The sequence below is a fragment of the Somniosus microcephalus genome, chromosome 9 (genome assembly GCF_052327205.1).
Source record: "Somniosus microcephalus isolate GS21.2 chromosome 9, FLI_Smic_1.0, whole genome shotgun sequence".
NCBI classification, from domain to species: domain Eukaryota; kingdom Metazoa; phylum Chordata; class Chondrichthyes; order Squaliformes; family Somniosidae; genus Somniosus; species Somniosus microcephalus.
This window is the reverse complement of record NC_140995.1, coordinates 110,938,159-110,964,989: the sequence shown is the minus strand read 5'-3', so window position 1 is coordinate 110,964,989 and position 26,831 is coordinate 110,938,159. Positions and strand designations below refer to the sequence as shown.

At 49.4% G+C, this 26,831-nt stretch overlaps 1 pseudogene; it reads right to left on the bottom strand.

Moving 5' to 3' along the window:
• Positions 1-23,579: 23,579 nt before the first annotated feature.
• The window catches only part of LOC147112597 (repulsive guidance molecule A-like), a 79,819-nt pseudogene continuing 76,567 nt past the window's right edge, over positions 23,580-26,831 (bottom strand).

Genomic DNA, 26,831 nt, shown 5'->3' with positions numbered 1-26,831 from the left:
GTCCTGGGGGAAAGTTTGGCGACCGGGGAGATGCCCCTCTCTTGGCGCAGGGCGGTTATTGTCCTGCTGCCTAAGAAGGGCGATCTCCGCCTCCTTAAGAACTGGCGCCCGGTCTCCCTCCTCAGCACGGACTATAAAATTTTTGCCAGGGCCATGTCTGCTCGCCTTGGCGCCGTGCTGGCCCACATGATCCACCCCGAAAAGTCCTACACGGTCCCGGGCCGGACTATCCATGATAACATCCATCTGGTTCGGGACCTGATCCACCATTCCCAGAGGCCTGGTCTGTCGGTCGCCTTCCTTTCCCTGGATCAGGAGAAGGCGTTCGACAGGGTGGATCACGAGTATCTCTTCGGGACTCTGCGCGCATTCGGGTTCGGGACGCATTTTGTCGCCCAGATCTGACTTCTGTACGCTGTCGCAGAGTGTCTGATTAAAGTTAACGGGTCCTTGACGGCGCCCCTTCGCTTCGGGAGGGGGGTGCGTCAGGGATGCCCCATGTCCGGTCAGTTATACGCCCTTTGCGTAGAGCCTTTCCTGCGCCTCTTGCGGAAGAGGTTGACGGGACTGGCTCTGCAAGGGCCGGGCATGGAGGTGATCCTCTCGGCTTACGCCGATGACGTGTTCCTCATGGTCACGGATCCCGCTGACTTGCGGAGGATGCGGGAATGCCAGCAGATTTACTCGGACGCATCCTCCGCCAAGATCAACTGGGAGAAATGTTCCGGACTCCTGGTGGGTCAGTGGCGGGTGGACTCCCTGCCGGAGGAGTTCAGGCCCTTCGCCTGGAGCACCACGCACTTCCTCTACTTGGGAGTCTACCTTAGCCCTGCCGAGGACGCCTGGCCGGCAAACTGGCAAGAGTTGGAGGCCAAAGTCACCACTCGCTTAGGACGCTGGACAGGACTGCTCCGAGTGTTGTCCTACAGGGGTCGAGCGCTGGTCATAAACCGGCTGGTGGCCGCCATGTTGTGGTACCGGTTGGTCACTTTGATCCCTCCCCCTGTGTTTGTCGCCAAGATGCAGAAGAAGCTCATCGACTTCTTCTGGGGCAAAAGGAAGCACTGGGTCTGTGCCGCGGTTCTGCGTCTCCCGCTTAGGGAGGGCGGTCAGGCGCTGGTGTGCCTTCACACCCAGGCTGCGACTTTCCGTCTTCAGACGCTGCAGAGATACCTGTACGTCGAGAATCCTCCGAGATGGTGTGCGCTGGCGACGTATTTTTTCCGCCAGCTGCATGGCCTCAATTACGACATGCAGCTCCTGTTTGTGAAAGTGGGCGGCACGCGTGCTAGTCTGTGGGAGCTGCCTGTCTTCTACCAGGAACTGCTATGGGTTTGGAACTACGTCGCTTCCAGGCGCAGCTCTCCTCTGTCAGGAATGGCGGCTATCCTTTGGGAGCCGCTGCTCAGAAATCCGCACCTCCACGTCCGCGGGTTCGGGTGGTTGGCGGAGTGCAGGGCTGTGCCTGGCAAGGTGACGAGAGTCGGGGACCTGCTCGATGGCGGAGGAGCGGGCTGGATGGCGCTGGAGGAGTTGGCGCGGCGCATGTCTTGGGCCAACGTCCAGCTCGCGGTCAATGCCATCGAGTCGATGAAAGCGACACTGCGCCCCGGCGCCACAAGGTGTATCGAGGCGGCTCAAGCGCGTGGGGCGATCCCGCCCGAGCTTTCCCCCGTTCGGACAGAATTCCTCATCGGCGCCCGGCCCCGAAACTCCCCTCGGGAGCCGGCACCTCACAACTTGAGCCGTCTCGAGGAAATACCCTCCGTGCCTTTTCATTCCACACGGAGGTGTTTCCTGTACGGGCTGCTCCTGCACACTCTCCACTTTGCCATCTTCGCCTGCCGTCCGGACACGTCCGTCTTGCCTTCCGGCGGAGGCGGAGGTCCCCAATGGAGGGCTCTCTATGCGGGAGTCTTCCCTTGTTCTATTGGGGACTTGGCCTGGAGGGTGTTGCACGGAGCAGTCCCGTGCAATATATTTTTAAGTAGGTTCACGGACTCCCAGGCCGCCTGTCTTTTCTGCGGCCTGGAGGAGTCCGTGTTTCATATATACACGGAGTGTGAGAGGTTGCAGCCCCTCTTCCATTATTTGAAGGGGCTGCTCCTCGATTTTTGGTTGCACTTCAGTCCCACGCTCTTCATCTACGGTCACCCGGTGCGGAGGGGAGCGGGCAGGTTGGAGGACCTCCTTGTGGGTCTGCTCCTGGGCCTGGCTAAAAAAGCCATCAATTGGTCCAGGCAGCGGGCGGTTGAGGGGGTCGTCCAGCCAGATTGCCTCCCTCTCTTCCGCGGCCATGTTCGCGCCCGGGTGGCCCTGGAGATGGAGCACGCGGTGTCCGCCGGCTCGCTCGAGTACTTCCGCGACCGGTGGGCGCCGGGGGGACTGGAGTGCATAATTGATTTGGACAATCAAATTTTAATTTGATTTGTTAAGGTTTATTTAAAGTTTAATTAGTTACAGTCTATTTGTTTATGTTTGGTTCAACCAAAAGAGCGCCTTTATGGATCCTCCTGATTGGTGTGAGTCTTATTTATAAGAGCTGGGTTTTACTCATAAGGGCTGGGTCGGTGATGAATGATGGTTGCTCTGTGTTAACTTGATGCCATGATTCTTACTTAATAAAAGCCTTTAGTTTTAAGTTTTAACCTCATGGATTCAGGCAGTTATTTGGCACATCAATTTTATTAAGCAACAACTTTGGAAGATGGATCGATTTTTGAAACCAGAGCATCTGGATATCGATCCCCATTCGGCAGATGCGTCGAAGAAATTTACGGATTGGCTTCGATGTTTTGAACACTTCATCGCATCGATCGATCCGACGGTTAACAAGTTGGGTCTTTTAACCAACTTGGTAAGTCATCAAACTTACTCTATATTTGAAGATATTACTACATATGAAAAGGCCCTTGCAGCTCTTAAGGCCCAGTACCTTAAGTCGGTTAATGAAGTATACGCCAGGTATCTTTTGTCTACTCGCAGGCAATTACCCGAGGAATCCCTGGATGATTTCCTGCAGGATCTTAAGGCTTTGGCTAAGGATTGCAACTACAAGGCTGTCCCTGCCATATTGTATCAGGAAGAAGCCATCCACGATTCTTTCATATCTGGCCTCCGATCTAATTATGTTAGACAGAGACTCCTCGAGAATGACTCGTTAGTTTTAAAAACAGTCGTTGTTATGGCTCGATCGTTAGATGTAGCCCAGAAGAATTTAGAAGTGTATGCATCAGCCCATACGTCTCTCTCAGCCTCGTGTGCTCCGAGTATGGAGGCATCCATAATGCCAATGGAGCCGCCACTTAATCCTACTGTTGCGGCTGTACCACATGGGTCTAAGTGTTATTTATTTTTTGGCCAATCTAAACACTCCAGGCAAAGATGCCCAGACAGAGAGGCTACTTGTTTTAAATGTAAGAAACGGGGACATTTTAGTAAAGTGTGTAAGGGTAATCCTGTACCCGATGTCTTCTCTGCTGCCGCCTATCGTTTTACTCTAGCCTCGGTTACGGTTGACCAGACCATACCGTGTTCCTTGTCGAAATCTATGATGGACATTAAGATTAATGGTCATCCTACTGGGTGTTTGATAGACTGTGGCAGTACTGAAAGTGTTATACATCCCAACCTTGTTAACTCCTGTTCATTGAAGGTGTATCCTACTCGAAGTGAAATTGTGATGGCGTCCAAGTCCCTTACTTCGGAGGTAACTGGATATTGTAAAGTCACATTGACCGTTAAGGATACGGATTATAAGGACTTTAAACTCCTTATATTACCTCAGTTGTGTGTGAACTTAATTTTAGGCTTGGACTTCCAGTGTCAGCATGAGAGCATTACCCTTAAGTATGGTGGGTTTCAGCCTCCACACAGTCTGCGGCCTTTCTACTTTAAAAGTAAGTCCGCCTTCTTTGTTTGTGAACCTTGCTCCTAATTGCAGACCTATAGCGACTAAGAGTCGATGGTATAGTTCAGAAGATAAAACATTTATAAAAGAGGAAGTGGAAAGGCTTCAACAGGAAGGAATCATCGAGCACAGTAATAGCCCGTGGCGTTCCCAGGTGGTGGTGGTTAAAACTAATGAGAAGAAAAGACTTGTGGTCGATTATAGCCAGACTATAAATTTGTATACCCAATTGGACGCCTATCCTTTGCCTCGTATTTCTGAGATGGTGAACCAGATAGCTCAGTATCGCGTGTTCTCCACCATTGATTTAAAGTCTGCCTACCATCAACTCCCTATCAAAATAGAAGACCGACCTTATACGGCCTTTGAAGCTAATGGGCGCCTGTACCAATTCCTTAGGGTGCCCTTTGGAGTGACGAATGGGGTATCCGTCTTCCAACGGGAGATGGATCGTATGGTGGATGAATACGCATTGGAAGCAACATTCCCGTACCTGGACAATGTTACTATCTGTGGGCGCGACCAACGGGAGCATGATCAAAATCTCGCAAAGTTCCTAGAGACGGCAAAGAGGTTAAACCTGACCTACAACGAAAACAAGTGTACCTTCAATACTACACGTTTGTGTATTCTTGGTTGCGTTGTGGAGAATGGGGTAATCGGGCCGGATCCTGAAAGATTACGCCCACTTAAGGAATTACCTTTACCTCACACTGTAAAAGCTTTAAGAAGGTGTCTGGGATTCTTTTCGTACTATGCCCAGTGGGTGGCTAACTACTCAGATAAAGTCCGACCTCTTATTAAGTCGACGTCTTTTCCGCTATCGGCGGAAGCTCAGGAGGCTTTCTGTAATATCAAACGGGACATTGAGAAGGCAGTGGTATGTGCCGTGGATGAGAAGATCCCTTTTCAAGTGGAAAGTGATGCATCTGATTTTGCGTTGGCAGCAACTCTTAACCAAGCTGGTAGACCAGTAGCTTTCTTCTCTCGTACATTGCAAGGACCAGAAGTTCGACATTCTTCAGTGGAAAAGGAGGTGCAGGCGATTATCGAAGCAGTCAGGTATTGGAGACATTATCTCGCTGGCCGACGTTTTACGCTTATTACTGACCAACGATCTGTGGCCTTTATGTTCAATACTAAGCAGAGAGGCAAGATCAAAAATGATAAGATTTTAAGATGGCGAATAGAACTGTCAACATATGACTATGATATTCAGTACAGGCCTGGAGTATTTAATGAGCCATCAGATGCTTTGTCACGAGGAGTATGTGCTAGTCTAGGTATAGATAAGCTTCAAAGTCTCCACGATGCACTCTGCCACCCTGGGGTTACCAGAATGAACCACTTCATTAAGTCCCACAATCTACCCTACTCTATTGAGGAGGTCCGGACAATGACCAGAACCTGTCGTGTTTGTGCTGAATGCAAACCCCGCTTCTATAAGCCGTCCGAGCCAGCTCATCTTATTAAAGCAACTCGACCATTTGAGCGTTTGAGTCTCGATTTTAAAGGTCCCCTTCCATCGAGCGACCGTAATGTCTATTTTCTTAATATTATAGACGAGTACTCTCGGTTCCCTTTTGTTATCCCCTGTCCGGATGTGACCAGTGCTGTTGTAATTAAATGCCTCTGCCAACTGTTTCCTTTGTTTGGCATGCCTAACTATATACATAGTGATAGGGGTTCTTCCTTTATGAGCGAAGAATTGCGACAGTTTTTGCTATCGAAAGGGATTGCAACGAGTAGAACTACCAGCTATAACCCTCATGGTAATGGGCAGTTCGAGAAAGAAAATGCGACAGTGTGGAAGGCTATCGTACTGTCTCTGAAGTCATGAGGCCTGCCGACCTCTCGCTGGCAGGATGTCCTGCCAGACGTGCTGCATTCCATAAGGTCTCTTTTGTGTACAGCGACGAATGCCACCCCTCATGAAAGGATGTTTTGCTTTCCAAGAAAAGCTACTAATGGAGTATCGTTACCCACATGGTTGACGACCACGGGCCCTGTGCTGTTGCGCAGACATGTGAGAGGCCACAAGACTGATCCACTGGTGGAGGAAGTACAACTCCTTCATGCTAATCCCCAGTATGCGTACATTCAATATCCGGATGGGCGAGAGGATACGGTCTCTATTAAAGATCTTGCACCTGCTGGAGCTCGAAAAGAGTTCGACTCAGAGTAGAGTTTTCAATCGTGGTATTGAACCTTCAGAGACACAAACCCTCAGTGTGGAAAACACTGATGATTCTGGGAATTCGGATGAACCGGAGTTGGTACTCCGGGAGGAGCCTCGGCAAGAGTTACGTCATTCCCAGAGGACTATTAGACCTCCTGATAGACTGAATCTATAGCAGGGGGTGAATGTGATGAAATAACTCTGTGTTCTGGATTGTCTGTTGTTGTACTTGTTAATGTCTGGAATGTTTTACAGGTGTAACCACTAATGTTCCTCCCTAGCTCCGCCTTTATGGATCCTCCTGATTGGTGTGAGTCTTATTTATAAGAGCTGGGTTTTACTCATAAGGGCTGGGTCGGTGATGAATGATGGTTGCCCTGTGTTAACTTGATGCCATGATTCTTACTTAATAAAAGCCTTTAGTTTTAAGTTTTAATCTCATGGATTCAGGCAGTTATTTGGCACATCACTAGGTCAGGGCACATTTCTTCACAGTGAGTGGATGAGAAATGGGGAGAAGGAGGAAGGGTGAGGTGGATGGGAAGTGGCAGAGGAGAGGAGAGGATGACAAGGTGGACAAGGGGTGGAGGAGAAGGGGCACGGTGGAGGTGGATGGTGAAGGGTTGGGTGGCAGTGGGCCAGTGCCAATTTTCCTCTCGGTGGGTGGAGGGAGCGTCAGGGCCCAATTCTATCTCCCTTGGGATGGGGAGAGCACTTTTCTTCTCGTTTGGTGGGGGGGGGAGGACATTTCAGTGGGTAGGTTTGTGGCTCAGGGTGGGGGTGAAAGTGAGTTCCTACTCGACTCAGTAGGGAAGGGGTGGGGGGTGTTGTGCCATGCTTTTATTCTCGGTATGGGAAGAATTATCATCATTGGGGTGAAGTAGGACCACAATCTCTGCTGAGTTGGTGGGTCTGGAGGAATTTCCTTTGTTCACTTTCTTTGCCCAGCGTCTTCCAGCTTCTTACCTTGGTTTGTAAAGAAGGCCAGATGGTTAATGCTTTGGTTTGTATGCTTCCAATCCTTCATTATCATCAATTCCTCTCTACTTTCTCATTTCCAGCTGCTGCCAAATATATTGGCCCAGAATTTGCTGGAGCAGGGCATCTTGTGGTGCGTGCCATGAGTTGGATTTTTTTTCCTCACCCTTCAGCTCCCATTAATTTTGTACCGCAAATTGATAGAAGTGCAAATTGATAATGGTGCGGCAAGGTCAACGGGGCATCTGGGACCTTGATGAGTGACGGGACCAACAGTCTTATCTACTTAACCAATGATATTTAAAGTTTTGAGTGGTTAGCAAAGCTCTGAAGTGGCAGCTTGGACATCTGATTATTTAAACAAAGTTTATTAAAATATCATTGAATTACATGCAGGAAAAAGTGTAATTCTAAGTTTTTTTTGCCTATGGAACATGATACATAGCGATATGAAAGAGACAGTCTCCTGCTCAGTGTTCAGATTGTTTTTCAATTCATGAAATTCAGGAACCGAAGGCAGATGCTACCTACACACAAAAGCTATATATTTTAAAGCAATTCAGAACAAATCATACTTGATGATCTTCCTTTCAGCTGGTTAGAAATATTTCTTGTTTTGCCAGCCAGTTACTAGCCTGCATATTCTCAATCAGCAACGTTTGCATCCAATAAAGTACTTTCCAACCTGTGCCCTCTTTGTTTCCTTTCAGTTCTATCATTTAGTTGTATTCCCTAGTGCATTTTTTTCTCTGTGAAGGATTTACTTCCTTTTTTAATTTCTCCAGTTTAACTTGCATCCTGGTTGTGTGCTTCATGTGGCACATGCAGGACAATTATCATTAAATTGCCAGCAGGTTTCAAAGTGGAAGGCCATTGGAAACATAAATTACCCCATTAACAGGTCCTTATGCCATGAAATAGAAGCCCTAACTTTCTGCAGCGTGTTTAATTAGTGTTTATAGCGCAAATGCAACAATTTCTTGACACTCATGGGGAGGTTGATGGCAAGCTCTGGATTTTGTGAGGCTTATGATGCAATGGCGCAAATTGTCCAACAATTTGTAGCGATTCGTAACTCACAAAGTATCTCTTCTTCACTACAAATTACTCGATTGTTTTTTTTGCACATTAATAATGGCGTGCGCTGTGAACTCGCCATTATTTTTGCAGCAAATTCTGGGCCAAAATTCCGAAAGGAGGGGAGGGACAAGATAGATGAGGACGGATGGAATGCCTGGACAGTGGAGGGTGTTGGGAGATGGTTGCTTTCACAGCTCAGTGAGGGAGAGGGAAGGATCTTACTATGGTTGGGGTGGGGGGTGGGGGGGGAAGGGAGGTCTCTGGCTGGTAGTTGGAGGGACAATCTTTGTTCACAGTACACTTTTAGATCACCATATGTATATTGGAGCGGGTTTCTGAAAATCCTGCTCCGTTGGGGGGTTTGAATCTACTCAGTGCGGGTGGTGTTTGACTGGTGATGTCTCTGTGATTTTGGGGGTAATTGCCTTGCATCTGTCAGATAGTGCTTCATTATTCATGGAGCTGTGATTTCTGCTGGGGGTGGGGTGTGAGCAGTTGTTTTCAAGAGTTGTGTGTTTGCTTGAAGATAGCACGTCAAGTCATGTTCATCCGTTTGCTTGTGCAGTCGCTTTTCAATTTGTTTCTTAATGGAAAGAGTGACCTGTTCTTCGTTGCTGTGGTAGGCCATTCTGTTTTCTTCTTCACATCAGGAGTGCCGCTGAACAACTTTCGACAGTAATGCCTTTTCCTTCCACCCCTGTGTGCTATTCTTTTCTTCAGGTGTTATGTGATTAATTGAATGCAATGCAAGACAGCCCTCTTACTGAACTGTTAGCATTGCCAATTTATACCTTTCAGGAAAACAATTGTGGATTGTTGTATTCATAGTATGTGCAAGCAAAAACAACTTGGTTTTAAATTAGAATAGCCATCAGAAAACAGTCACGAACCTAAATTATTGATATTTAGTTTAGGAAAGCACACCTCGGTAGTTCAAAGTCCATCCATTAGTAAACCAAAATGAATGTGAAGGTAAAACAGATGTCCAAAAAGAATTATCTCAATAGAAATAATCTGCGGTCAGTGAAGCTTTTAATCACATCATCACCTAATAGTAAGGACTGAGCTTTTGGTTTAGTGGTAGCATGCCCACCTCTGAGTCAGAAGGTACAGGGTTCAAACCCTGCTCCAGGCAGTGGAGACCAGAGCTCCAGCTCTCAATTCTAGGATACTTATGTCGGTGGGTAGGTGTGGGTTGTGGAAGCCCATAAAACCCTTCCACCATATTGGACTAACCACCTTATTGGCTGGTATGAAGATGGTTATGGCTATGGAAGGAGGATTCTTGTCGCGGCCTGCGAATCCTTTTACTATTTCACACTATTCACCAAGGGAAGAGTGTGAAGGTACAACAACCAGATGTATGTGGCACTGTGGAGAGTTAGTGCATTCTTCTGCAGGGATTACCAAATTAGTGGAGAATACATACAATCAAACTATTTGCAGAGCTGCAAGGAGTCACAGTAGTTTCTTTTTGATGGTTACGAATAAAGGACACAGAATATGCTTTGATTTAAAATGGCTCAAATATATTGTGCATGCTGTTCAATTTTCTTTCTCTGCACTCCTATATTTTCTCAGTACTTTCTGGGCAATATTTTTCCCCATGTTCCATGTTTGTTAAATGGAGAATAACCTAGGTAAGTGAATGAAAACCAAAGTTTGTAGCAATATGCATTGGAGTGTTAAAATGTTTAAGTGTGACTAATAGACAAACAAGAAATAAAAATGAACTATGTGCCTGCATATATTTTGGAAAAGTTTGTTAAAAGTAACTGTTGAGAAAACATGCTAATGCAAAATTAATCTGGGTGCAGCACTAAAGCATGTCGTGTTAATAAAGCAAATGTAGAATTCCTGTTCTGCAGGAGAAAAAAGTAGTAACTCTACAAATAGCAACAGAGTGCTGTTGCAAATGTTTTAACTATTGAAAAAATCATGGGTACTGTGCAGTAATTGGTTGTCAAATTGTGGAGCAGCAGATAGAGGAGATGATGGAGAGGAAGCATTGAGGGCATAGAAAGTGCATCACAGTCATTATAGACTACCTCAAGATGAAGCACTACATTGATAGCTTCGGTCCTCCCAGCATCAGCCAGAAGGAATTCCAGCTCATCCAAGACTGGAGTCTGACAATATAGAGGCAGTGGTGGGGTCAAGAGAGGATGGAAAGTTAGAGTTGTCAGCCTACATGTGGAAGCGGACCCCATATCTGCAGGCGATGTCACCCAGGGGCAGCACATAGATGAGGAAATCTTCAGATGCTTGACCGATCATTACTATATTCTCCACTGAGGTAGGAAAAATTCTTATTGTCTACATGATATTGCCACTGATAGAAAGAAACAAATTGCGTTTGTATAGCATCTTATCATGCCACTCAGAAACACATCCCAAAACACTTCATATAGAATTAAATACTTTGAAGGTAACTGTTGTTATGAAGGCAAATGTGGCAGACATTTTGCACACAACAGCGTTCCATAAACAGTAATCAAATGAATGACCAGTTATTCATTTTATTGGTAATGTTGGTTGAGGGAATATTGTTGGCTGATAGGTCAGTAAGTATGGAGTCACTGGAGTCTTTGCCTGGTTTGTGGACCAATGAAACCACAGCTGATTTCCAGCATCTCGAAGTTGCCCAGTACTAATGACTTGGTGAAGACCTCAGCTGTCATGTTCATCTCATCGGGGCCTCCTTGAGCAGGCGCTTGGTGATACCATCCTCTCCTGCTTTTTCTCGCATGTTACTTAGCCTTGACTGAAGTTCATTAGCAGTAATTGGCTGGGCCAAGGCATTGCTCTTTGTTGCATTATCTTCTCTGTTACTTGCAGGGCTGTGGTCAGATAGTGGAACAGTTCTGGTTGTGTGTGGGTGAAATGGTCCTCTCACTCATATTCAGTCAGTGTCAGCTCCTTAAATATCCCTGGAGACAATTACCAGGACCCTCCTGGATTTGAAGGATTGTCACACACATAACTGAACCAATCACATAGTCTGCGTATATTCAAAAGTAGCTTGGTTCTTCCAAGCTTTACATACAATTAATAACATTGAGTTAAGCTTGGGACTGACTAAATTGCTTCCCAGCAGCTCGCTTAGGCTGCAGCAGATGATGTGAACATAAGAAATAGGAGCAGGAGTAGGCCATACGGCCCCTCGAGCCTGCTCCGGATTTCAATAAGATCATGGCTGATCATCCACTTCAATTCCACTTTCCCGCCCTATCTCCATATCCCTTGATTCCCCTAGTGAGGTATCACCAAGGCCTTGTACAATTGTAGCAAGACTTCCTTACTCTTATACTCCAACCCCCTTGCAATAAAGGCCAAAATGCCATTTGCCTTCCTTATTGCTTGCTGTACCTGCATGCTAGCATTCTGTGTTTCTTGCACGAGGACACCCAAATCTCTCTGAACACCAACATTTAAAAGTTTCTCACCATTTAAAAAATATTCTGTTTTTCTATTCTTCCTACCAAAGTGAACAATCTCATATTTCACTACATTATACTCCATCTTTGTGTCCTCCTCACAGCTTACTTTCCCACCTAGATTTGTATCGTCAGCAAACTTTGTCTAAGTCATTAATCTAGATTGTAAATGGCTGAGGCCCAAGCACTAATCCTTGCGGCACCCAACTAGTTACAGCCTGCCAACTGGAAAATTACTTATTTATCCCTACTCTCAGTTTCCTGTCCGTGCACCAATCCTCTATCCATGCTAATATATTATCCCCAACCCCATGAGCCCTTATCTTGCATAACAACTTTTTATGTGGCACCTTGTCGAATGCCTTTTGGAAATCCAAATATACTACATCCACTGATTTCCCTTTATCTACCCTTTTAGTTACATCCTCAAAAAACTCTAATAAATTTGTCAAACACGATTTTCATAAAACCATGCCTAATCATTTTATGATTTTCTAAGTGCCCTGATAGCACTTCCTTAACAATGGATTCCAGCATTTTCCCTACTACTGATGTCAGGCTAACTGGCCTGTAGTTCCCTGTTTTCTCTCTCCCTCCTTTCTTTAATAGCGGTGTTACATTTGCTACCTTCCAATCCGCTGGGACCATTCTAGAATCTAGGGAATTTTGGAAGATCAAAACCAATGCATCCATTATTTCTGCAGCCACCTCTTTTAGAACCCTAGGATGTAGGCCATCAGGTCCAGGGAATTTGTCGGCTTTTAGTCCCATTAGTTTCTCTACTTATATGAATTACGTTAAGTTCTTCACCCTCATTAGACTCTTGATTCCCCATCATTTTTGGTATACTTTGTGTGTCTTCTACTGTGAAGACAGATACAAAATATATGTTTAACATTTCTGCCATTTCCTTATCCCCATAATAATTTCTCCTGTCTCAGCCTCTAAGGGACCAACGTTTACTTTTGCTACTCTCTTCCTTTTTACATACTTGTAGAAGCTCTTACAATCTGTTTTTATATTTCTTGCTAGTTTGCTCTCATTCTATTTTTTCCCTTTTAATCAATTTTTTGGTCATCCTTTGCTGGTTTCTGAAACTCTCCCAATCCTTAGGCTCAGTACTATTCTTCACAATGTTCTAAGCTTCTTCTTTCAATCTAATGCTATCCTTAACTTCTTTAGTTAGCCATGGATGGATCACTTTTCCTGTGGAGTTTTGGTTTCTCAATGGAATGTATTTTTGTTGAGAATTATGAAATATTTCTTTAAATGCTAGCCACTGCTTATCGACCGCCATACCTTTTAATCTATTTTTTCCAATCTACCTGAGCCAGCTCACCCCTCATACCTATGTAGTTGGCTTTATTTAAGTTTAAGACTCTAGTTTCGGACTTAGGCAAGTCACTCTCAAACTTAATGTGAAATTCTATCATATTATGGTCACTCTGCCTCAGAGGATCCTTTACTATGAGATTGCTAATTAATCCTGTCTCATTACACAATACAAGATTTAAAATAGCCTGTTCCCTGGTTGATTCCATGACGTATTGTTCCAGGAAACTGTCCTGAATGTGTTCCAGGAAACTGTCCTGAATGCATTCCATGAACTCGTCCTCCAGACTACCTTTGCCAATTTGATTTGTCCAGTCTGTATGAAGATTAAAGTCCCCCACAATTATTTCATTACCTTTGTTACAAGCTCCCACTATTTCTTGATTAGTATTCTGTCCAACGGTATAGATACTGTTCGGGGGCCTATATACTACTCCCACCAGTGTTTTCTGCCCCTTGTTATTCCTTATCTCCAGCCATACTGATTCCACTTCCTGATCTTCCGAGCGAAGATCCTTTCTCTCTACTGTCCTTATGTCATCCTTTATTATCAGGGCTGCACCCCCTCCTTTTCCATTCTGCCTGTCTTTTCAAAATGTCAAGTACCCTGGAACATTTAGTTCCCAACCTTGGTCGCCTTGCAACCTTGTCTTTGTAATGGCTATTAGATCAAATCCATTTATCTCTATTTGTGCCACTAGTTTGTCTATCCTGTTACGAATGTTTTGTGCATTCAGATAAAGAGCCTTTAATTTAAATTTTTTACCATTATTCCCTGCTTTGACCTTATTCTCTGCTGCACTGCTACCATTAAACTCTCTGTCCCTTCCTGTCACATGCTGCTTATTTTTACCCAAAATCGCTACACTGCCCCATTGCCTTGACCTTTCTCTTTAGATTTCTAAATTTCCCCTCAAATGACCCCTTCCCCCCCACCCCATTTTTTTTAGTTTGAAGCCCTATCTGCAGCCTGTTGAGATACCGCGGCAAACGTGGGAGTCGAGACCAGAGCTATTGAAAACTCAACTGCTTTATTCCAACCACATGACAAACAGGAACTAGAAAAGCCCGCGCATCCACTTAAATACTTCCCAGACAGGAAGTGCTCCTGGCAGCCTGTCCCTGCGGGAAACAAGTTGCTGGAGGAAAGGGCCCCCGGCTGGGGGCTTCTGCTTAGACTGTCTGTGCCGCCGTGAGCGGATTATGTCCAGTGGTGGCGTGTCGCCACAGAGCTCCCCCCAGAATCCACTTAGGAGGAGTGGACGAGTCGTGACGGTGGTCTAATGGTTCTGCCGCAGCGGCTCTGAGTGGTCGCCGGTCTGGTTGGTTGGGTCGGGCGGTTCGCCGCCGGCTGTGCTGGCTTGCCGGGGGGACGGCCTCTAGTTGGATGCTGGGCCACGGGGACCTGTTCCCCTGGTTCTGTGTGTGCTGGTTTGAGCCGGGCGATGGAGACTGTCTTGACCCTGTCGCCGAGTCGCAGCTTGAAGACCTTGTCCCCGGATTGTAGTACCTCGTACGGACCGTCGTACGGGGGCCGCAGGGGCCCGCGGTGCGCGTCGTGTCGCACGAAGACGAAGCGCGCCTGCTGTAAATTTGGCGGGACGTGAGGTGTGAGTTCGCCGTGTCGGTTGACCGGAAGTGGGGCGAACTGCTGAGCGGAAGAGAAAGAGTCGAGCCGCTGCTGTTCGGACGACCAAGGCTTGGTAGGCTCCGGAAGGAATTCGCCTGGGACGCGCAGCGGTTGTCCGTAGACTAACTCCGCTGCCGAGGACTGGAGGTCTTCCTTGACCGCGGTGCGTAGGCCGAGTAGCACCCACGGTAGGCGGTCAGTCCAGGTACTGTCCTGCAGGCCGGTGCGGAGTGAGGCCTTGAGTGACCTGTGGAAGCATTCACAAAGTCCGTTGGCCTGCGGGTGGTACGCCGTGGTGCGGTGGAGCGTCACCCCGAGGTTGCGTGCTGTGGCCGTCCAGAGTTCGGAGGTGAACTGGGCGCCTCTGTCGGAGGTTATGTCGGCCGGTACGCCGAACCTCGCAACCCAGGTGTTAACGAACGCCCTGGCGATGTCGGCTGTGGTGGTGGAGGTCAGCGGCACTGCCTCAGGCCAGCGTGTGTAGCGGTCGACCATCGTGAGGAGATAAGTTTGGCCTTGCGATGGCGGCAGGGGACCGACGATGTCGACGTGTACGTGGTCGAAGCGACGGCTGGGTACCTCGAAGTCTCCCAGGGGTGCTTTGGTGTGCAGCTGTACCTTAGCCCATTGGCAGGCGAGGCAGGAGGTGGCCCAAGTCCGAACATCTCTGCTGAGGCCGCGCCAGACGAAGCGCTTGGAGAGGAGTTTGACGGATGCGCGGGAACCCGGGTGAGAGAGCCCGTGGAGCGCGTCGAAGATGCGGCGGCGCCAGGTCTCAGGGACGACCGGCCTGGGTTGGCCGAGTGAGACGTCGCACGTGACTGCCGTGGCTTCGGGCCCGTGCGCGACCTTGGCTAGGCGTAGCCCTGGCAGGCTGGTAGCCGCCGAGAGGAGGTCTGGGTCCGTGAGCTGGGCCGCTGCTAGTTGTGCGTAGTCGACCGCGAGGTGATTCGCACAGACGGCGGGACGGGAAAGGCAGTCGGCGACCACGTTGTCTCTACCGGAGACGTGCTGAATGTCCGTAGTAAACTCGGAGACGGCCGCGAGCTGGCGTTGCTGCCTAGCGGACCAGGGTTCGGTGTGCTTGGCCATCGCGTATGTGACTGGCTTGTGGTCCACATACGCGGTGAAGGGGCGGCCTTCCAGGAGGAACCTGAAATGGCGGACCGACAGGTGGAGTGCGAGAAGCTCGCGGTCGAAAGTGGAGTATTTGACCTCCGGGGGGCGCAGTTGGCGGCTGTAGAAGGCAAGTGGCTGCCACGCGCCATTGACCCACTGCTCGAACATGGCCCCGACCGCGTGGTCGGAGGCGTCGGTGGTGAGCGCGACCCGGGCATCGGCCCTCGGGTGCGCGAGCAGAGTGGCGTCGGCGAGCGCGTTTTTGGTGGCGTCGAAGGCGGCTGCCGTGTCAGTGGTCCAGGCTACGTCCATCTTGCCGGATTTTCCTCGGAGGGAGTCGTATAGGGGCTTCATGAGGGCTGCGGCTCTGGGGATGAACCTGTTGTGGAAGTTCACCATCCCGAGGAACTCCTGGAGGCCCTTGATGGTTGTGGGGCGGGGGAATTGCTGGACGGCCTGCACCTTGTTGGGCAGGGGGACGGCCCCAGCAGGGGTGATGTGGTGACCGAGAAAATCGATCTCGGTTAGGCCGAATTGGCACTTCGCCGGGCTGAGGATGAGCCCGTGTTGGGCTAGGCGCCCGATCAGGATGCGAAGGTGTTCGAGGTGTTCCTGTTTGGAGGAGCTGGCCACGAGAATGTCGTCTAGATAGATGAATAGGAAGTTCAGGTCCCGGAGGACTGAGTCCATAAGGCGCTGGACAGCCTGTGCTGCATTCTTGAGGCCGAAGGGCATCCTCAGGAACTCGAACAGGCCGAATGGGGTGATGACGGCCGTTTTGGGGATGTCCGCGGGGTGTACGGGGACTTGGTGGTAACCGCGCACCAGGTCGACTTTGGAAAAGACGGTTCGTCCGGCCAGTCGGGCCGAGAAGTCCTGGATGTGTGGCACCGGGTATCGATCGGGGGTGGTGGCGTCGTTGAGGCGGCGGTAGTCCCCGCAAGGGTGCCAGCCTCCGCCGGGCTTGGGGGCGATGTGGAGGGGCGAGGCCCAAGGGCTGCTGGAGCGGCGGATGATGCCGAGTTGTTCCATGTTGGTGAACTCGGCCCGCGCGATTTCCAGCTTGGCCGGGTTGAGTCTGCGGGCGTGGGCAGAAACTGGGGGGCCGGTGGTGGGGATATAGTGTTCCACACCGTGCTTGGCGGCTTTGGCCGAAAAGGTCGGGTTAGTGAGGGCGGGAAACTCAGCTAGGAGTGCCGAGTAGTCGTCCATGGCTCTGGCGAGGCAGTGGGTCGTCAGGCCGGCCGAACGGGCCGGGGTAAAGGCGCCGGGGATGGGGGCCATAGTGTTGATGTCGACGAGGCGGTGCCTCGGAATGTCGACAAGGAGGCCGTGGGCGCGTAGGAAGTCGGCGCCGATGAGTGGGCAGAGGACCTTGGCTGTGAGGAACTCCCAGCGGTAGCGGCAGCCCGCGAGGTCGAGCGTGACCATGCGGGTGCCATATGTGCGGATTTCAGAGCCGTTGGCTGCAGCCAGTGTGATACCCCGTGTGCCGCGTTGGATCTCGAGGGCGGAGGCGGGGGTGATGCTGTGCTGGGCCTCTGTGTCGCACAGAAATCGGCGTTTGGTTCTGTCGTCAGTGACGTACAGTAGGGGCTCCTTCTGCCCCGCGGCCATCGCGGGGGCCAGTGCGGGGGGGGGTTTGAAGGTACACGGTGGCGTGCAGCGTTGAGCCCTAGCGCAAAAACGGGTGTGGTAGTAGCAGTGACCCGGAGTGGTAGGGCGGTCGGGCCTAGCGGCCCGGGGAGACCGCGTGGTCGTTGCCGTGAGTTCGGGCGCGTCGTCGCGAGCGGCCTGTGCAGAGAGCAGCCGGTCGGCCTTTTCGGCTATATCATTCAGGTCCGTGGAGTCAGACTCCACAATGAGCGTGCGGATGCTGGCGGGGAGCTGCCGAATGAAAAGCGTGCGAAAAAGGGCGCCGGGATTTTTGTCGTCTGAGAGGGACAGCATGTGGGAAAGCAGGTCTGATGGTGAAGCGTCACCAAGGCCGGGGAGGTCCAGGAGTTGGCAGTGGCGCTGGTAAGAGGACGTTTGAAATTTTTTAAGTAGCGCAGCCTTCAGATGTTCGTACTTGCCCTCCGTTGGTGGATTCTGCAGCGCTGCCCAAACCTTGGGGACTGTAGCGTAGGTGAGCGAGGCGACGAGGTAGTCGTACTTCGTGGCGTCGACTGTAATGCCTTTCAGCCGGAATCTGGACTCAGCTTGAACGAACCAGGCTTCGGCGAGGTTCTCCCAAAAGTCTGGTAATTTAACCGTGACTGCGTTTGTATCCGCCATGCTAGCTTAGGATTCGTCCTGAGCGCCGGGGTCACCAGTGTTGAGATACCGCGGCAAACGTGGGAGTCGAGACCAGAGCTATTGAAAACTCAACTGCTTTATTCCAACCACATGACAAACAGGAACTAGAAAAGCCCGCGCATCCACTTAAATACTTCCCAGACAGGAAGTGCTCCTGGCAGCCTGTCCCTGCGGGAAACAAGTTGCTGGAGGAAAGGGCCCCCGGCTGGGGGCTTCTGCTTAGACTGTCTGTGCCGCCGTGAGCGGATTATGTCCAGTGGTGGCGTGTCGCCACAAGCCCTAGTTATTCGATTCACCAGTACACTGATGGAACAGCTCCCTCTTTCCCCAGTACTGGTGCCAGTGCCCCATGAATCAAAACCCCTTCTTTCCACACCATGCTTTGAGCCACACATTTAACTCTCTGATCTGCTTGACCCTATGCCAATTTGTGCATGGTTCAGGTAGTAATCCAGAGATTATTACCCTTGAGGTTCTGCTTATTAATTTAGACCCGAGCTCCTCAAACTCTCTCAACAGAACCTCATTCTTATTTCTACCTATGTCATTGGTTCCTACATGGACCATGACAACTGGATCCTCCCCCTCCCACTCCAAGTTCTTCTCCAGCCACGAGGAGATGTCCTTAACCCTGGCACCGGGCAGGCAACACAGCCTTCGGGACTCTCTTTCGCGGCTGCAGAGAACAGTACTTATCCTCCTGACTATACTGTCCCCTAGCACTACCACATTCCTTCCTTCTCCCCCACTTGGATGACCTCCTGTACCAGGGTGCCGTGATCAGTTTGCCCATCCACCCTGCAGTCCTTTTCCTCATCCATACAGGCATCAAGCACCTCATACCTGTTGGACAAGGTCCAGGGCTGAGGCTTCTCCATCACTGCATCCTGGGTCCGCATATCTTCCTGACTCGCGGTCACACCTTCCTATCCCTGATGAACTCTAAAGTACTACTTATCCTAAAGGGTGTGACTGCCTCCTGGAAAAAAAAAGTGTCCAGGTAACTCTCCCCCTCCCTGATGCATTGCAATATCTGCAGCTCGTACTGCAGCTCAACAATTCTGAGCCAAAGTTCCTCGAGTTGCAGACACTTAATGTGGTTGTGGTTGCTTAGATGTGCATTTAATAGTGTTCCACTCAACCCAAAGTTGTGTTTCAATCCCCCTGAAGACTGCATACTTCCAGCTCCACAGTATTGTTCATCTACACCCTTCCCTCACTCCCAGCACAGTCCAAACAGTCCATGCTTTTGTCATCTCCAGAATTGATTTCTCAACACTTTGGTTGCCAGCCTCTCCAACCCTCCCTCCAAAAAGCTCCAGCTTGTCCCAATTGCCACTGCCCACATTCTGCCCCACATACTGCCCCACACTGTGTCTCACTTGCCGATTGCTCCAATCTTTTGCTGACTTACACTATCCCAAAGTGCATCAAATTTAAAATACTCTTAAACAACACTCTATTATCCATGGCTTTGCCTCATCTTACCTCTGACCATTTTATGCCCTGTTCAGTGTATTTTATTCCTCTGACTATGGCCCTCTCCTTCCATCCCATCATTGATGGTGTGGAGATGCCGGAGTTGGACTGGGGTGGACAAATGTAAGAAATCACACAACACCAGGTTATAGTCCAACAGCTTTATTTGAAATCACAAGCTTTCGGAGCGCTGCTCCTTCGTCAGGTGAAGTGGAGAAATGCATAAAGACACAGCTTATATAGTCAGAGAATCATGTCAGATGTTTACAGGTAATGTTTCCAACTGCCATTTATCACACCTCGGCAGAGAGATAATCACAGCAATCAAAGGTGTGAATGGTGTCCAAACAGGTCAGTCAGGAAAACATTACATCAAAGAACAATGAGGTGGGGTCACAAGGGGTCAAATATTGCAGATGCTGGGGTCTGTATGAAAAACAAAAAAAAGACAAAAAACATTTTTTTGTTGTTGCTGGAAATCACAGCAGGTCCGGCCGCATCTGTGTAGAGAGAACAAGCCAATGTCGACTCGAGTCTGGATGACCCTGCATCAGGTGGGGTTACATGTAGCGTGACATGAACCCAAGATCTCGGTTGAGGCCGTCCTCATGGGTGCGGAACTTGGCTATCAGTTTCTGCTCGACGATTTTGCGTTGTCGTGTGTCTCGAAGGTCGCCTTGGAGAATGCTTACCCGAAGATCGGAGGCTGAATGTCCTTGACTGCTGAAGTGTTCCCCGACTGGGAGGGAACACTCCTGCCTGGTGATTGTTGCGCGGTGTCCGTTCATCCGTTGTCGCAGTGTCTGCATGGTCTCGCCGATGTACCATGCTCCGGGGCATCCTTTCCTGCAACGTATGAGGTAGACAACATTGTCCGAGTCACATGAGTATGTACCATGTACCTGGTGGGTGGTGTCCTCACGTGTGATGATGGTATCTGTGTTGATGATCTGGCATGTCTTGCAGAGGTTGCTGTGGCAGGGTTGTGTGGTGTCGTGGTCGCTGTTCTCCTGAAAGCTGGGTAATTTGCTGCGAACGATGGTCTGTTTGAGGTTAGGCGGCTGTTTGAAAGCGAGTAGTGGAAGAGTCATTGATGGAAGAGCCTTCACTTGTCTTGGCACTATTCTGTGGAGCTCCCTAAACTCCGCCTCTCTTCCCAACTTTAAATGTCTTCTCACCTTTGGTCACCTCCCCTAGCTTCCCCAGTTATACTCAGCACCAGTTCTTCTTTCCCTGTGAAATGCCCTGAGACATTAAGATGCTATGTCAATGCTAGACTGTGGCTGTAATTATGCATGAGTCGGTGAAGCAATGAAAATAGCATGAAGTTAAAATTTTCTGAGTCAGCAAATTAATTCTGCCATTCTACTCCAAAAGGCTGTGCCTCAGTGCACAGCTGATTTCAACAGGGCGGTATACTGGTGGATATCTGACTGCATAGAAAGGGCGGTGCATGGATAAATACCTGACTGCTCAGGGCCTTGTACAGGTGGATACCTGACTGTACAGGGCTGTGTATGGGCATATACCAGGCAGGGCTGTGTATGGGTGGATATCTTACTGGACTGTGTATGGGTGGATATCTGACTGGACTGTGTATGGGTGGATATCTGACTGGACTGTGTATGGGTGGATATCTGACTGGACTGTGTATGGGTGGATATCTGACTGGACTGTGTATGGGTGGATATCTGACTGGACTGTGTATGGGTGGATATCTGACTGGACTGTGTATGGGTGGATATCTGACTGGACTGTGTATGGGTGGATATCTGACTGGACTGTGTATGGGTGGATATCTGACTGGACTGTGTATGGGTGGATATCTGACTGGACTGTGAATGGGTGGATATCTGACTGGACTGTGTATGGGTGGATATTTGACTGGACTGTGTATGGGTGGATATCTGACTGGACTGTGTATGGGTGGATATCTGACTGGACTGTGTATGGAATTTAACCCTGAAAAGTGTGAGGTGATGCATTTTGGAGGGACTAACAAGGCAAGGGAATACACAATGAATGTTAGGACCCTAGGAAAGACAGAGGATCAGAGGGACCTTGGTGTGCATGTACATAGATCCCTGAAGGCAGCAGAACAGGTGGATAAGGTGGTTAAAAAGGCATATGGGATACTTGCCTTCATTAGCCGAGGCATAGAATATAAGAGCAGGGAGGTTATGATGGAGTTGTATAAAACGCTAGTTAGGCCACAGCTGGAATACTGTGTCCAGTTCTGGTCGCCACACTGTAGGAAGGATGTGATTGCTTTGGAGAGGGTGCAGAGGAGATTCACCAGGATGTTACTTGGGCTGGAGCGCTTCAGCTATGAAGAAAGACTGGACAGGCTGGGGTTGTTTTCCTTGGAGCAGAGAAGGCTGAGGGGGGACCTGATTGAGGTGTACAAAATTATGAGGGGCATAGATAGGGTAGATAGAAAGGAACTTTTTCCCTTAGTAGAGGGGTTAATAACAAGGGGGCATAGATTCAAGGTAAGGGGCAGGAGGTTTAGAGGGGATTTGAGGAAGAACTTTTTCACCCAGAGGGTGGTTGGAATCTGGAACTCGCTGTCTGAAAGGGTGGTAGAGACAGGAACCCTCACAACATTCAAGAAGCATTTGGATGAGCACTTGAAATGCCATAGCGTACAAGGCTATGGACCAAGTGCTGGAAAATGGGATTAGATTAGACAGGGAATGATGGCCGGAGCGGACGTGATGGGCCAAAGGGCCTCTTTCTGTGCTGTATAACTCTATGGCTTAGAAATTCGGTGGGCTGCGCCACCAGTTAGCGCCTAAAGAGGGCACTTAGTGGCTTTAGCGCCACTGGCCGCGCCTCCCGCGATATTTAGCTGGGGCGCTAATGGCGGCGTTACCCTATTGCGCTGCGCCGCCTCCGATGACATCATCGGTGTGCGCAGCGCCCCGATCTCGATATTTGGCAGTGACCGCCTCTGTAGCGCCATTCGCAAATGACGCCCGGTTCACGGGGCCTTCCTGTGGCGGCAGTGGTGCAAATTAAGGTGGAGGTGTGGGGCGGCCGTTTTTTTCGGTGGCCGCCTGCCAGCACCTCCGTCCCCGGCCTCCTGATCGCCCCCCGCGGCATTGCCGGCTGTTTTCCGAGAGCCCGGCACGTCTGCTCGGTGCCGGGCTCTTTTGCCAGCACTCGCGATCTCTGATCGCACTGGTGCAGGCCCATCCCCCTTAAGAATGGGAGGAAGGCCTGCAGTACCGCAGCGCGCCGTGCCGCAACGTGTGGCGCTGCGGCACGTTGCGCTGCGATATTCAGTTTCAGCGCCCTAAGAGGGACACGGAGCGCCTCGAGCCTCGCCCCGTGTCCCTCGTGGGGCGCTCAAGCTGAATTTCCAGCGGTCGCTACTGCTCCAAACGCTGCGATAAATCCGGTGCCCAGGCGAGCTTGGCGCCCCGTTTGCGGCTCCACCCAATTTCTCCCCCTATGACTCTATGACTCTATGATATCTGACTGGACTGTGTATGGGTGGATACCTGACTGGACTGTGTATGGGTGGATACCTGACTGGACTGTGTATGGGTGGATACCTGACTGGACTGTGTATGGGTGGATACCTGACTGGACTGTGTATGGGTGGATACCTGGCTGGACTGTGTATGGGTGGATACCTGACTGGACTGTGTATGGGTGGATACCTGACTGGACTGTGTATGGGTGGATACCTGACTGGACTGTGTATGGGTGGATACCTGACTGGACTGTGTATGGGTGGATATCTGACTGGACTGTGTATGGGTGGATATCTGACTGGACTGTGTATGGGTGGATACCTGACTGGACTGTGTATGGGTGGATATCTGACTGGACTGTGTATGGGTGGATATCTGACTGGACTGTGTATGGGTGGATATCTGACTGGACTGTGTATGGGTGGATATCTGACTGGACTGTGTATGGGTGGATACCTGACTGGACTATGTATGGGTGGATATCTGACTGGACTGTGTATGGGTGGATACCTGACTGGACTATGTATGGGTGGATATCTGACTGGACTGTGTGCGAGTGGATATCTGACTGGACTGTGTATGGGTGGATACCTGACTGGACTATGTATGGATGGATATCTGACTGGACTGTGTGCGAGTGGATATCTGACTGGACTGTGTATGGGTGGATATCTGACTGGACTGTGTATGGGTGGATATCTGACTGGACTGTGTATGGGTGGATATCTGACTGGACTGTGTATGGGTGGATATCTGACTGGACTGTGTGCGAGTGGATATCTGACTGGACAGAGAGGGCTGTGTGTATTATTATATGAGGTGACAGCTGATAAATCTAAAAATGGAGCTACAGTCGAGTGTTTGTAGTTAAACATCAATCACTCAAAGGGCCTTGGTGCATTTCAAGCCGGCTCAGCCACTGAAGTATCAGTTTTACATTGATGCCCAAAATGGGTGAGTAAAACATGAAGTGAAAAGCATTGGAGGCAGTTCAGAGAAGGTTCACTAGGCTGATTTCTGTGATGAAGGGGTTGTCTTATGAGGAAAGGTTGAGCAGATTGGGCCTATACTCAGTGGAGTTTAGAAGAATGAGAGGTGATCTTATTGAAACCTATAAGATTCTGAGGGGGCTTGACAGGGTAGATGCTGAGAGGATGTTTCCCCTCGTGGGGGAATCTAGAACTAGGGGGTATAGTTTCAGAATAAGGGGTCGCCCATTTAAGACGGAGATGAGGAGGAATTTCTTCTGAGGGTTGTGAATCTTTGGAATTCTCTACCCCAGAGAGCTGTGGAGGCGGAGTCGCTGAATATATGCAAGGCTGAGATAGACAGATGGTTGAACTACAGGGGGGTCAAGGGTTATGGGGAACAGGCAGAAAAGTGGAGTTGAGGCCAAGATCAGATCAGCCATGATCTTATTGAATGGCAGAGCAGGCTTGAGGGGCCGAATGGCCTACTCCTGCTCTTATTTCTTATGTTCTACTTAAAGCTGCAGGTCTGGGTCTGATTCACACGTGGGCACTCAGTGCGGGAAAACAGCTATGAGTTCTTTGTTCAGAATCAATCACTGACTCTGTTTTTAGGCCCCCAGGCATTTACAGGAAAGGTTGCTTGTTGCAGAGACAGTGTCCACAGCATAGAAGCCAACAGGAGCACACAGCAGAGGGTCAGCCTGCCAGGCACACAGTTCCTCAACACATGAAACATTTCTTTATCTGGGTATAACATTTTACCATCTTCCACAGCCCTAAATGCTGCTAATGAAACATTGGGATCACCAGTCACCAGGATATCAAAGACACAACACTCGAAGTAGACATCTTCCACCAGCAGCCCCTCTTTGCATTTGGCTTTGGCCCCTTGTGCAGTGTAGAGGGGAAAGTTCCAGGGAAGCCTTTCTGTGAAAGGGCAGCCTGATACACACAGCTGCAGGTCCTGCTCCTGTGTGTGTGAACTTGCCACTTCCTCCGGCATGAGGATGGCGAAGCCCAGGTGCTGCCCCACCTGCCGCACTATCAAAGTTGTACCAATGTAACTTGCCTGGATCTCCACACAGCCAGCATCCAAATTCCTCTTAATCACCAGACTGTTGGCCCCATTTCTATCACCACCATTTACGGACCCATCGACAAATGCAGCCGGAACATTGCCGATTTCAGCTTGATACACTTTCTGATCAATGCATTCCTTGGAGTTCTTGAAAATAGCAGTAACCTGGAAACCAATGAGAGAGAAATCATTCATCTCTGAACTTTGCACTCTGCTTCACATGCATTTTGTGAATGGCTCACATTCACACTCTCTGAAGCCCTCCACTTTTATTCTCACTCATTCACTCATACTCTTCCTCACTCTCACTCATACTCTGTTCCTCACTCTCAGTTTTACAATCACTGCTCCTCTCTCATTCGGTGCTCCTCACTCATGTTCTATTCCTCCCTTCCTCCCCGCTCTGCTGTCACTCAGTGTTTCTCACTATTCACTATAAGCCCACTTACTGCCACAGCTACCTTGACTACACTTCCTCCCACCCCGCTTCTTGTAAGGACTCTATTCCATTCTCTCAGTTTCTCCGTCTCCATCACTCTGTTACGATGATGTCACCTTCCATACCGGTGCTTTTAATATGTCCTCGCCACCATGGTTGACAGGGCCCTCGACTGTGTCCGTTTCATTTCCCGCTCTTCTGCTCTCATCCTTCCCCTCCCTCCCAGAACCATGATAGGATTCCCCTTGTCCACACCTTCCACCCCAGCAGCCTCCACATTCAATGGGTGATCCTTCGCTATTTCCGCCACCTCCAGCGTGATCCCATCACCGAACACATCTTCCCTTCCCTTCCCCATTCAGCATTTCAAAGGGACTGTTCCTTCCGCGACACTCTGGTCCACTCTTCCATCACCCCCAACACCTACTCCTCTTCCCATGGCACCTTCCCGTGCAAGCGCAGGAGATGCAACACCTGCCCCTTTACCCCCTCCCTTCCCATCATCCAAGGCCCCAAACACTCCTTTCAGGTGAAACAGCGATTTACTTGAACTTATTTCGATTTCGTATACTGTATTTGCTGCTCGCGATGCAGTCTCCTCTACAGTGGGGAAACCAAATGCAGATTGCGTGACCGCTTTGCTGCACACCTCCGTTCAGTCCATAAGGGTGACCCCGAGCTTCCAGTCACCTGTTATTTTAATTCTCCACTCCACTCCCACTCTAACTTCTGTACTCGGCCTCCTACGCTGTTCCAATGAAGTTCACTGTATGCTCGAGGAACAGCAGCTCAACTTTCTATGAAGCACTTTAAAACCTTCCGGACTCAACGTTGAGTAAAAAATTTCAGATCATAACCTCTGCCCTCATTTTTTCCAGACGGCAGCTGTTGCTGATGATTCTGATATTCCCATTTACACCTCCTCTCGACCCATCTTTTGTTTCTTTACTTGTCCCATTACCATCTCCTTTTGCCTTGCATCATGATCCCTTTTGTCATTTAATCTCTCCTACCTTCCACCCTATCACAGACCTTCCCTTTTGTTCTTTCCTCCCCTCCCCCCTTTCCCTGCCTTTCTACTTGCTTAAAACCTGTTACAACATCTCTAACTTTTTCCAGTTCTGATGAAAGGTCATTGACCTGAAACATTAACTCTGTTTCTCCCTCCGTAGATGCTGTCTGACCTGCTGAATATTTCCTTCTATTACTGACTGTTAATACCATTCTCTTAGTTAACATTCTCATTCTCATCATCTCTCAGTAACAGTTAACACCGTTCTGTTGCTGAACATTAACATGCATCTTTAGTGACCGTCATCACCATTCTTTTAGTAAACATTAATATAATTCTGTTAGTGAACATTAACACCCTTCTCTTAATGAATGATAACACCATTCATAGAAACATAGAACTTAGAA